Source organism: Eleutherodactylus coqui, chromosome 8 (assembly GCF_035609145.1).
Source record: "Eleutherodactylus coqui strain aEleCoq1 chromosome 8, aEleCoq1.hap1, whole genome shotgun sequence".
Classification (NCBI taxonomy): domain Eukaryota; kingdom Metazoa; phylum Chordata; class Amphibia; order Anura; family Eleutherodactylidae; genus Eleutherodactylus; species Eleutherodactylus coqui.
The window spans coordinates 6,667,300-6,679,729 of record NC_089844.1 but is presented as its reverse complement, the minus strand read 5'-3'; positions in this window follow the sequence as shown (position 1 = coordinate 6,679,729).

Below are 12,430 nucleotides of genomic sequence, written 5' to 3'. Positions count from 1 at the left end.
TTTGATTCTTAAGGACAGAATCTGTAGTTGCTTTTATCTTGTATGGTTGCCTGTTTGTGTCTGTTGTCCCGCAGCGGCTTGTTTTATAGTATATTAGTTGTTTACAGATGTCTGCTTTGTGTATTTCTTTCCTCGTTGGCGTCCGTCAGTCCCGCCGTTATCTCCTGCGCTGCAGCCGGATCGTCCCTGGGCAGTAATGGGACCACATTGCCCGCCGCACAGGACAGTTGTGCCATGCTGACCGCCTCACTCTGTTGTTCCATACAATGCAGTAGAGACGTTGCCGGGCCGCCAGTGAACGTGCCGGCTCGGGCGTGAGATGGTGAGAGTGGCGCAGCCACCGGTACCGGGGTCTCCTGCAGCCGGAGAAGTCAATATAAAGGCATTGTGAGAATTAAAGGCGAATCCGATGTGTTCAGGGAGGTGGGAATAAATCCCCCCGACGGTCCGATAACAGATCAGTCAGCAGTCGCCTTCTATAAACCCCTGGGTCGGATGAGAGCCAAAGATGTCTGCTTTCCTGTGGGCTTGGCTGGAGCCCCGTATGGGTGTAGTGGCATAACGCAAGCACCAGCGGTCCGAACAAGCTGTCAACAACACGTTCTTGGAAGTAAAGAGCGTTACCAATCTGTGGGGAGTCACACGGATTTAGAGGGCAGTCCGCCCACATGGTGCCCTCCAAGGGGCTGACCCCGAACATGAGCCCATGTTCCCAATCTGTGGGGAGTCACACGGATTTAGAGGGCAGTCCGCCCACATAGTGCCCTCCAAGGGGCTGACCCCGAACATGAGCCCATGTTACCAATCTTTGTGTGGAGTCGCACGGATTTAGAGGGCAGTCCGCACACATGGTGCCCTCCAAGGGGCTGACCCCGAACATGAGCCCATGTGCATTGTTTTTTTCTTTCTAACCTTTTCCAATCCACTGTCTGACGTGTTCCTACATTCTGATTGAAGCCTGTGCAGCTCTAATGTTGGAAGACGTCCGGCAGGGTATTTTACTGTATATTGCCAGCTGCTCTGTCAGGGGCCTCTCCGACATTTCACATACCGCAGTACTGGCTCTAGCCAGCAGATGGCGCCATTGTATAATGGCAGAAAGAGAAAGCCCTCTAGGAAACCCTGAATCCAAAATTGGATTGCAAAGGGTTACATACTTTCCCAGGTCTGGGGTTTCTGAGCATCCTGCACGGGTGGGAATACCTGCATCTGATTCGTGGTGATGTCAGCGGGCTGCGACTACAGATCAGTCATCATTTACCAATTACATTTCCCCTTCGTCATCATGACGGCACACGCTGGAGGCTGCCCGCTGCAGGGACAGGAAGCAGGAGCGTATAAAGGCAACTCCCCTCCACCGAAGTACCAGGGTCTTCCTGTCCCTACAGGACTCAGCAGGAGCAACTTCCCTGTGGATGCAGGCCGTGCCTCCCGGGGGGTCAGACCCATCCCGATGCGCTGCTGAAACTTCTGGGTCCCTCATGCCTGCGGCGGCCACCGTCCCGACCAGGAGCAATCTCACTGGTGAAAACCCAGCGCGATTCAGAGTCCAGGGAATCTCTCTGCGCCCAGGACTAACCGTGAGACAGGCTGAAAATCAGAGTGGTCCTTTTGGCCAATGGCGGTGTTGTTACAGTGGGGGTTGTAATCTGAATGTCTGCAACACTCCATGTTTTGAAGGACAGGAAGCTGCAAAAACCCATAGTGGATATTAAGAAAAACCCAGAAAGTGCGCCGTAAGTGCAAAGCACCTAGACGAATGTGATATCATACCGCTTTGTGCAGAATGTATTAAGAAGGTTCTTTAAGGAGGAACAAGCGGCGATGATGGCGGATATCCACAATATCGTCAGAGGAGATCCAGTCTCCCTCCTCCACAGCCGGACCCCCTAAACCATCTACGAGGGCCAGACGGGAGCTCCTTCCGGGGTCGGATTCCTATGAGGAATGAATCTGATATGGCTTCATCTGATCAGGGCCCTATTGTGACACATGAAGATTAAAAAATATATATTTTTTTGTCTTCTGACATTCTGCAACTATTAAAAGCGGTGCGAGAAACTATGCAGGTAGAGGACATAGAGGAACCCCGCTCAATACAAGACGAGATGTTTGGGGGTCCAAGAGTCCGGCGCAGTAAACAAGATCCTAAAGCACCTGATTAGGGATGAGTGGCAACAGGCAGAGAAGAAGGTCTTCAGAGATATATTTGCCCCTGAGGATATAGATGCTTATGAGATCACTCCTAAGGTGGACATACAAGTTGCCAAGGTGGTGAAGAGAACCTCGCAGCTAAGGAGTCCAATCAATAGCAAAGTGGAAAACCTAATGAAGAGGTCTTGGGAGACGTCTTCCCTTAGTCTTCCGACAAATATTGTATCCACAGCTGTGGCACGCTCCATGATGATCTGGTTTAACCGCCTGGATTCTCTGATTAAGCAGAAAGCCCCAAGAAAGGGAATTTCCAACTCCCGCTGCTACAAATGGCCACGGGATTCATGGCTGACACATCTGCTGAAACCGTCTGCTTTGGAGCCCGTTATGCGGTGCTCAGTAACACCGCTATAAGAGCCATCCGGCTTAAGTATTGGTCAGGCGATAAGGTGCCAAAAAACAAGTTCTGCACTTTACCCTTTCAGGGACATCACATTTTCGGTCCAGCACTGGATAAACTGTTGGAAAAAGCTGCAGATAAGCATAAAGAGTTTCCTATGGAAAGACATTACAGAAGAGCATTTAAAGCCCGCTCCTCCCCTAAAGAATATAGGGGGAAAGGGGAAAACTGGACGATGGTCGTACCTTAAAGGAGGCAAGGGGGAGGGCTGACCTCTTATCCCCGCACAGCCTGGGCCAGGACAGGTGGGAGGTAGACTGTCCAGCTTTGGTAGTGAGTGGAGCGAGATCACCACTAACCCCCGGGCACTACAGGTTATAGAGTGGGTACAAAATAGAATTTTCTTCTGGACAATAAGATCCACCATTTCCCTAATTAGTAATGTGCACCATCGATCTGAAAGATGCATATTACCACATCCCCATCCATCCTTAGATTTGCAGTTTACATTAATAACGTAGTCTGCCATTTTACATTTACCTGTCTCCCTTTGGCATTTCTTCAGTGCCTAGAGTTTTTTTAAGGTTGTTCTGGAGATGGTAGCCCATTGGCGTAATAGAGGTATTACCAATTACCTTATCTGGACGACTTTCTGCTGATTGCAGAAGCTCGTCTACGGATAACCTTGGAAACCCTGGATACCTTAGGGTGGCTGGTTAACAGAAATCTAGCCTCCCAGAACCAAAGAAAGTCTTGGGAGTCATCCTTAACTCACCGTCATCTCTCCCATCGGACAGAAAACAGATCTTAAAATCCGTTCATTCCTTTTATAAAAAGACTCTGGTTTCGATTCAAGGCCATGAAAATTATGGGGTTAATATCATGTATAAATATACCTTGGGCTCAACGGCATAGCTGACACTTACAGTCCCTTGTTTGGAAGAAGGGGGATAAACACCAGTCCCCTTTAGATAGGAGAATTGGGATACCACATCAGGTTAAGAAATTACTATGATGGATGTCCCCTACTAACCTAGCATGGGCCAGGGTCATGGGACTGCCACACTAGAGCCTAGTCTTTCAACATTAGAGAACTATGGGCAGTCTAGGAAGCCTTACGTAGTATGAAATCAGTCTAAAAGGGAAATGCATTTTAAGGTCTTTTCGGACAATATAACTACTGTGTCCCTTATTCGCTATCAGGGGGGCACCAGGAATCCACAGCTACAACGTCTGGCGCCCAAAATCCTGTTCTGGGCAGAACATCTCACACTGTCTCACAGCTTTCCACATAAAAGGGGCAAGGAACACTGGCCAATTATCTGAGCAGGAAGAGGGTATACCAAGGAGAATGGACACTTCAGCCCCAGGTTTTCGAACTTCTCACAGAACAATGGGGTCTTCCTCAAGTGGGCCTCTTCGCCATGTAGGAAAATACCCTATGCCAACAGTTGTGTCCCCCCCCCAAAATACAAACGGGGCGCCGGGCATAGACACCCTTTCCCATAAATGGGATTGGGATCTTGTCTATGCCTTTCCTCCCTTCCCATTGATACCTCACGTCAGGAAAATTTGGGGATCAAAGGCGGCAGTAATACTGATTGTCCCTTATTGGGCCAGAAGACCCTGGTTTCCCTTACTCAAGTCTCTGTCTATGCAAGAGGCTTTCCACCTGCCGACCAGGCCGGACCTTCTGCTCCAGGGACCATTACAATACTCAGAGGTTCACAGACTAAGGTTGACAGCCTGGATGTTGCTGATATCTACCCTATGTGAGAGCCATAAAACCTCAACTAAAGCTGTCTATTCGAAAGTATGGAAAAAATTTTCCGAATGAAGGAGTCGTGACCTCGAGGATCCTCTCCAACCGGAAATTTCCAGAATTCTGGACTTTTTGCAAGCAGGGCTAGATAAGGGGCTGAGTCCTAGCACCCTTAACGTTCAGGTGGCATCTCTGGGGACCTTCTATAACTACCCACTAGCAGACCATAAATCGGTTAGGAGATTTCTAAAGGGCGCATTTAGGCTCCGTCCATTTATTAGGAAAACCGGTCCGCTGTGAGACTTTAAATCTGGTTCTACAGTCTCTTTGTGAACCTCCCTTTGAACCCCTACTCAGTCTGCTGCTAAATATGCTGACCTTCAAGGTAGCATTTCTGGTCGCAGTAACATCAGCCAGAAGAATAGGCAAAATTCAGGCCCTTTCCTGCAAAACACTACATGATGATACACAATGACAAGATGGTCTTTAAACTAGACCCCTGCTGTGTTCAATGGCAGGTGAAGAGATGAACAACCTACAAATTAACAACTGCTATTAGCTACAATACAAAATAATCAGGCATTGTTAGTGAAGCTCTAGACATGCGTGTTTGGTGCGTCCATGAGCCCCGTGCAGTGGTACAACATGAGATGGCTTCAGACATTTAACCATATTACAGTACGGGCCGAGAGGGAGCTTTACATCAGACCTCATTAGTGAGTAGCCGCTCCTGTTCCGATGGGTCAATCTACTTGTGCAGTCCTGCATTATACAGTATGAGGAGGACTCCACATACGTTGTAGATGCGGCTCTAGAAGTCATCTTTCTTTAAGATACATTAGTAATAGTATGAGACAAACTGCATTACTTAAGAGTCAACTTTGTCTTGGTGGACTGGACCTCAGTATCCCGTCTTCCACACACCCTTTAAACAAGTGCCACACTATAAAATGAGGGAAAGGAGTCAAATTAAGTATCTACTTCAGACGTAAGCATTTTAAAACCATTATGACTGGAGCCAAGTGCCTTTCATATAGGTGTAGGCAGCAGGTTTATTCCCATCCGAGCTTCACGTAAGGATGAGGCTCTCACAAAGCTGAGCCTGCTGCTAGAAACGTGCCAATCGGATTTATGTATTCTCAGAGTTACTTAATTACTAGAAGTCTGAAAACCAAGCTGTTGAATCTTAGACCCGGGGGGTTTGTTAGTAAATTGCTGGGTGTAGATATTTAAGCAATGCTGAATTTAATACCCTCAGGTGTTTTGTAGCAGGGTAATAACTAAACAAAGCTGATGGCAGAGAAGAGTAATCTTAGAAGGAACTCAGAACGAACTAAGACCTAGATAGAACTAGGTCAACGAGGAGATCATCAAGTTCGATTTCTCATCATTAGACGAAGCGTCACTGTAGGAGAATGAACTAAGTTATTGGACTAAGTTATATGGTTTGGTTGTTTAGAGATGTTGTCCATGGTGGCCAGATTTCAAGAAACTTAATTCTCGAAGCAGACTCCCATGCGGCCAGCTCCTCATCTATATAATTGTGATACTTGATCTCTCCTTTGTGCCCCTGTAGGGAATTGTTTTTCCTTCCAATAAAGCGGGATAAGAAGTTTTGCTGCCGCAGTCAGAATGGGGGGAAGGCATTTTTTTGAGGGCTTAAATTGTTTTGAGGGTTACCAGAGCCATACCTCCTCGGGAGAGAAGGAAAAGGAGGACCCACAAATGGGATTTATGTGGTTTGTAATAGATTGCCAATAGGGCTGCCACCATATGTGTGGTAAGTTTCCCTTATCTGAGTCACATTGCCAGCATGTATCTGCCTGTGAACGGTTGAGCTTCCTAAGTGAGACTGGGGTTTTATACCATCGGGTAAGTAACTTATACGAATTCTCTTGGATGTGGACACATTTAGAGAAACCATGAGTTATTTAACATTCTCCTAGTGTCCTCTCCATTAAAGGTGATCCCCTCTCCCACGGTTGGTCAGAGGATGTGTCCAGCAGTAGGCCTCTGTAGAGATGTGTCATGAGCTTTCGTGGCCTTCAGGGATCCCTCAGTCCAGTTTGGTACTTCACCTGGCATTTGTTAAGTGAGGAGTAAATGTTGAGAGTTTCCAGAAAGTTCAAGGAGTTACCTGGAAACAGCGACTCAACGTGAGAAACATCAGCAACCTTGGTTCCTCTTAAATATGTGAACTGTCAGGGAATTAAGTTTGGTCCATGCATTCACCGATTTCACCAGTTTGCTACGATAGAGGGCACTACAGATGCAGGTGTCGTTGATGCCAGTTTATGGTGGTCGCTACCCTCTGATCTAATGGAGCATATAACTTTAATGGTTTGTGTCCTACATAGGGAGTTATTACTGGTCCAAAGGAGGTATTGTCCTTCTTGATCTATCAGAGTTCTTTCTAAATTCAATGAGGGTGACTCCAGCCTGCGGTCCACCAAGGAAATCCATCTGGCTATATGGATTGCCCTATCGTATAAGGGTATTTTTGGGAGACTGAAACCACCTTGAGGCTTTTTTGTGTTAAGTAGGGAAATGCCAGCTGGCTTTTATTCCATATGAGCTTCTGAAATACCGAATTTATGCTGGAACAGAAGTGGCCAGGGACTGCTGGTGGGACTGTTAGTAAGTATATAAAATGGATGGAAGAATAGAAGTGCAAATCTGATGTTTCTCCCCAGCCAAGATAAGAGGGGAGTTTTTGTGTTGTTGGTTTTGTACTTTTTGGAGTTGGGGGCAGTAGTGAGGTGTCAGATGTGAAGGTGGCGCCTAAATATTTAATGCTGGATGCAGGCCATTTAAAGGGACATTCTTTATGTTCTTTACTTAACTAGCCGCTGCTGAAATGTTTAGTGCTGCTGATTTCTTGTAGTTAACCTTAAAATTTTAAATTTTGCCAAGTTGTTCAAAGATCTCTAGGATGGCGGGGAAGGCCTTTGGGGGGGGGGGGGGGGTCATGAGCACTAGAAGGTCATCTGCAAATGCAGCTGTAGTGTGTTTAAATTCCCAATTTTTGCCCCCAGAATATCGGGGTGTAATCTAATTCCATGACCAAAACAAACAGAGTGGGAGAGCGGACAGCCCTGTCTTGTCTCGTTTGTGATAAGGAAGGGGTCTGAGAGGGTTCCATTTATGACTTTTGGCGAGGGGTTTGAATACAGAGAGTATGGCTGTTATAGATTGGTTAGTGAAGCCATTTTCCATAAGATCTCAGCTCACCTTGTGGAAGCCTTTTCAGCATCTGTTCCCAGTAGGACCAGCGGTGTTCTGTTATGTTTAGTATGATGAATAGCAGTAATGAGACGTATTGAGCGTTCCCTCTCTACCTGTCACAATTCCCACCTGGTCTGGGGGAATTAATTTAGGGAGTAACGGTGATATGCCTTGGGCTGGAAGTTTAACACCTACATTTAGTAGAGGGGTCTGTAATTGCCACCGTGTGAGTCTTTCCCTTCTTTCGGAACCAGAGTGATAAATGCCTCAGGAGCTTCTTTGGGAAGGTTTGTGTCTGACGGGAGTGAATGACATCGGTTGGTGAGGACTGGGAGGAGGACTTTATCATATATAATTGGGGCTTTTCCCATTGGGATTGGATGGGAGTGGTTTTCACTTAAGAGGTGCTTAATGCATTTAACAAGTTGGGTTTGTCCGCTTCAGATCGGTTGGGCAATGTAAGGGTCTCTATGAAGGTCTGCGTTATATTGACACGTTCGGAAGGCCATGGATTCCAAGGTGTTGCCTGTTGTTGTTTTGCGTGTAAACGCTTTTTCTTTGTGTTTCCTAATTAGATGTGACAGGATTTTGAGCTTTTGTCACCCTGCATATATATTTTATATTTTGAGGGAAGGAGTCTTTGCTGATTTTATGTTAAGGATATGTTTAGGTTTGTCTCTAAGATAGTGTTCCCCACCTCCAGTCCTCAGGAACCACCAACAGGTCAGGTTTTCAGGACTTCCTCAGTGTTGTACAGGTGATGTAGTTATTGTCAGTCCTCAGACATTGCCACAGGTGGTCTTACTGTAGGATATCCTGACAACATGTCCTGTTGGTGGTCCCGAGGACTGGAGTTGGGGACCCCTGTTCTAAGACTCTTCAGTTCCTGAAGTGTATCTTTCTTTAACGAGCGTTTCTGAATTAGTTCTATGCTAGAGATCTGTGCTGGCAGGGAATCGACCTCCCTCTCCCTCTGTTTCTTTATCCTTGATCCTAAAGCTATTAGTTCTCCTCTGACAAAAGCTTTATGTGCTTCCCGAAGGATTGGTGTGGAGATGTCCGGGTATCATTCAACTTAAGGAATTCTGTTAATGTTCCTGATAAGTATTGCTCTGCATTATCAGGGTCTAGACCGCTACTTTCAACCCAAAGTAATTAGTCTTCTTAGGGAACAGGTGATACCCCTCCCTCCTTCTGTCGGAACCCTCAAAACGAGAAAGTGTCATCACTGAGGTGTTAGGAGAGCTATTCTACCGTACTGAAAAACCACTAAAAAGTTTAGAAAGACTGATAGGTTGTTCCATTCCAGGGAAAGGCTGCGTCTAAGGATTCGACCGCCCGAAGGCTCAAAAGGGCAATAAGAGGCCTACAAAGCCCAAGACATTACTCCCACAGAAGGACTCAAAGCCCATTCTACCAGAGCCATGTCTTGTCCTTGGGCTGAGAGGGCGCAGGTCTCCTCAGACCACATCTGCAGAGCGGTTACATGGTCCAACCTACATACATTTGTTAAGCATTAGCGCTTAGATTTGGAGGCCAGTGGTGATTTGTAGAACCTTTCTTCCGAAGTCCAAGCCGTAGTCCCACCCTAAGCCGGTTAATATGGTACTTCTCAATGTGTATGCTGTCATGATGACGACAGGGAAGGTAGGGATCATTCTTACTGATGATACCCTTTCTGGAGTCATCATGGCGGCAGACGGGCTTACCCTCCTTATTTTTCTAAAATACTTACACATGTTAAAATTTTGGCTCCAAAAAGTTATGGGGTCTGTCTGTGGCCCGCTCAAAAATGGGGGGGGGGGGGGGGGGGGTGAAGGCCGTTCCTGTCCTGACCTAGTATTGTAAATATTTCCTGCTCTGGGTTAGCAAGGGCTGTTGTACACCACGGACCCCCTGGGAGGGGACCGTCTTTCTGAAGCCCGCTGCTCCAGCTGCTTCACAGCCCCCTTCACAACCCAGCTTTCCTAGATGCTGATAAGCATTTCACCCTTCCACTTACTGCCGACACAGCTGTGTTGTAAAGCCACGTGGAACTGAGGTAACTGCATCCTACTGAAAGGGCTAACAAAAAAGGATGCTGCGACACACGCAGAATGACAGCCTAAAGCCTACATAATATCTACCTATCTCATATCTAGTAAGGGGAAATTCGGGAGGGAGCATTTCGACTCAACTTTCCTAGTATTCTGAACGGCAGCTGATACTGGACAGTCGGGGGAACACTTTATCCAGCTCTTTATATTACAATATGGATATTACATTTAATCTCTAACGATATAGAGGCCTCCTGCCCCTGCAGACACTGTGTAGTCATGCGCTCTTCTGCACACGTACATCACATGCAGAAGAGAACGGAGAGGTCCGAGGCCTCCGCCACGCAGCGGCAGAAGCGTGCCAGACCTCGCCCACTAGGGAGCTACGCAGGGAAATCTCAATATTAGACAAGGCCCAACACTGGACTGGAAAGGGTTAACACTGAGGCAACAATCAAGTTCCCTGCTTCTCCAACATCAGGGCTGCAACAAGGGGAAGGAGACTCCAACCCAAGGTAGTTGGACAAATGCACTCTGGTTTCCTGGCACCAATTTGTTCGGCTTGTTCCAGACCGGATGCCACGGCAAGCGCTGCTGTGCTGATAATCCCGCGGCCTTCGCCAAAGGAGTGTGTGGAAGGGGCAAAAAAAGCTAACAAATTTTTTTTGCTATGTGCTGTCTGTAGAGATGCCCAGAGCCCCATTCTAGCCTCGGCTGTCCCACCCTCCGGCCGCCCCTGCAGTCCCACCGACCAGCTGCCCCTGGGGTCCCACCCTCCGGCCGCCCCTGCGGTCCCACCCTCCGGCCGCCCCTGCGGTCCCACCCTCTCGCCGCCCACGCGGTCCCACCCTCCGGCTGCCCCCGCGGTCCCACCCACCAACTGCCCCCGCGGTCCCACCCACCGGCCGCCCCATGGGTCTCGGCCGCCCCCGCGGTCTCACCCACCGGCCGCCCCCGCGGTCCCACCCTCTGGCCGCCCCCGCGGTCCCACCCTCCGGCTGCCCCCGCGGTCCCACCCACCAACTGCCCCTGCGGTCCCACCCACCGGCCGCCCCTGCGGTCCCACCCACCGGCCGCCCCCGCAGTCCCACCCACCGGCCGCCCCTGTGGTCCCACCCACCAGCTGCCCCTGGGGTCCCACGCTGCCCACACGGCGTGTAGGATATGCTGTAGATTTATCTGCAGCCACCCGCACTGTTGGACGCCGTCTAAGTCGAGCCTCCGGTTTTCGGCCACAACTCTTATGACGACTCTTGTGTTTGGCTTATATCCCATCTGCTGCTGGTAGTCCAAGAGCATCACAACTCATCCCCCTTTACTGCTAGTGGTCTCCAGGGGGCGTAGAGGAGTCTGAACGCTAATCTGTCTAGTGGGGGTCTATGAAACGTCCCCCATCTGTGCTGCTGGAGTCGGGACTGCCGCAAACAAGACTAGCGGAGCAGACTCCCTATACATTGAAGAGAACAGGCGGAGCGCCATGCATGACGGACCTGCGGCACAAACTACACCACGCTGTATTGGCTGCGATCAGCCCCCCCCCCCCCCATAGCGAATGTGACACTTGGTTTATGGCATCGCATTACGCACGGTTGAGCTGCTCAATGACAGATCATCTGGTTAATAAATATGGACAATATAACTGGGGTCAACGAGCAAAACGATAAGATATGGGAGACCACAATCAGTGATCTGTTATCACAGCCCAATCCAAGGACATGCCTGCTGCGGCGGGCCGCCGGCTCCATAGTGTCATGGGAACGTTCTGCAAAGACCCCCAGTCTGATACAGAGGATGTAGCTGGTAATCGTGCACCGACATCCGTGCAGCCTGTAAAAGCCTCCGACCGCCGGCTGACAGGGTGAAATGGCTGCGCCAATGGCATCCGCTGACCTGCAGCCGATCCGGGCGGCGCATGAGGCTGCGGGTTAGTTGCAGAATATTTGAGCCTCACAAGTTGAATTGTGCAGCATAAAGAGACGCTGCGGATGTAGATGTCGGGGACTCCTGCACCGGGCGGTACTGTAAAAGCTGCGCAATTCCCATAGCGGTTTACTCCTGTGTAAAGCCTCTTACATGTGCCCTCCCCTCCGTGTACCTTCTCTGATGCGTGCCCTCTCCCCTGCACACCTTTTCCCCCTCTCCTACGACTGCCTTCTCTTACGCGTGCCCTCTCCTCCACACGCCCCCACGTGCCCTCTCCGTGTGCCCTCTCCGCGTGCCCTCTCCACGCGCCCCCCCAAATGCCCTTTCCATGTGCCCTCTCCATGCCCCCCCCCCCCCCGCATGCCCTCTCCACGCGCCCCAGCATGCCCTCTCCGCGTGCCCTCTCCTCCACACGCTCCCGCAGCTGCCTAAAGTGAATGACCGCCTATACAACGGCTGCTTCACACTGACCGGCCCCCTTATCAGAACCCAGCCTCCTTTATCAGACCCCCTGAACTCTCATCGGCTCTTCCCCGTGACCCCGGAGTGCGGCATAAAATCACGTGACAAGTTTTCCGCGGATCAGTCTCAGTGTGAATCCACATTGGATGGAAGATCCAGCGATCGGAGCGACTTCCAACGAGGCCGGTCATCGGTGCCTGACTAGCCGGGGTCTCACCGCCAACCACGGGGGGGAGTTCTAGTGTTCAGTGTGGTGAGTATACTGAGAATGGTGCGATCGAGGAAAACATGCAGCAAAAGGGGATCCTGCGGACGGAAACAACTCATCCCTGAAAGGGGTCGGAGGAGGATGTCAGGAATCGTTCTGACCAACAGGCTGCACAGTCAGCTGAATACAACGCTGGAGCTCCAACTAACGTGTCTGAACGCACAACTCGCCGTTCCTCCGCACGGATGGTATAACAGCGG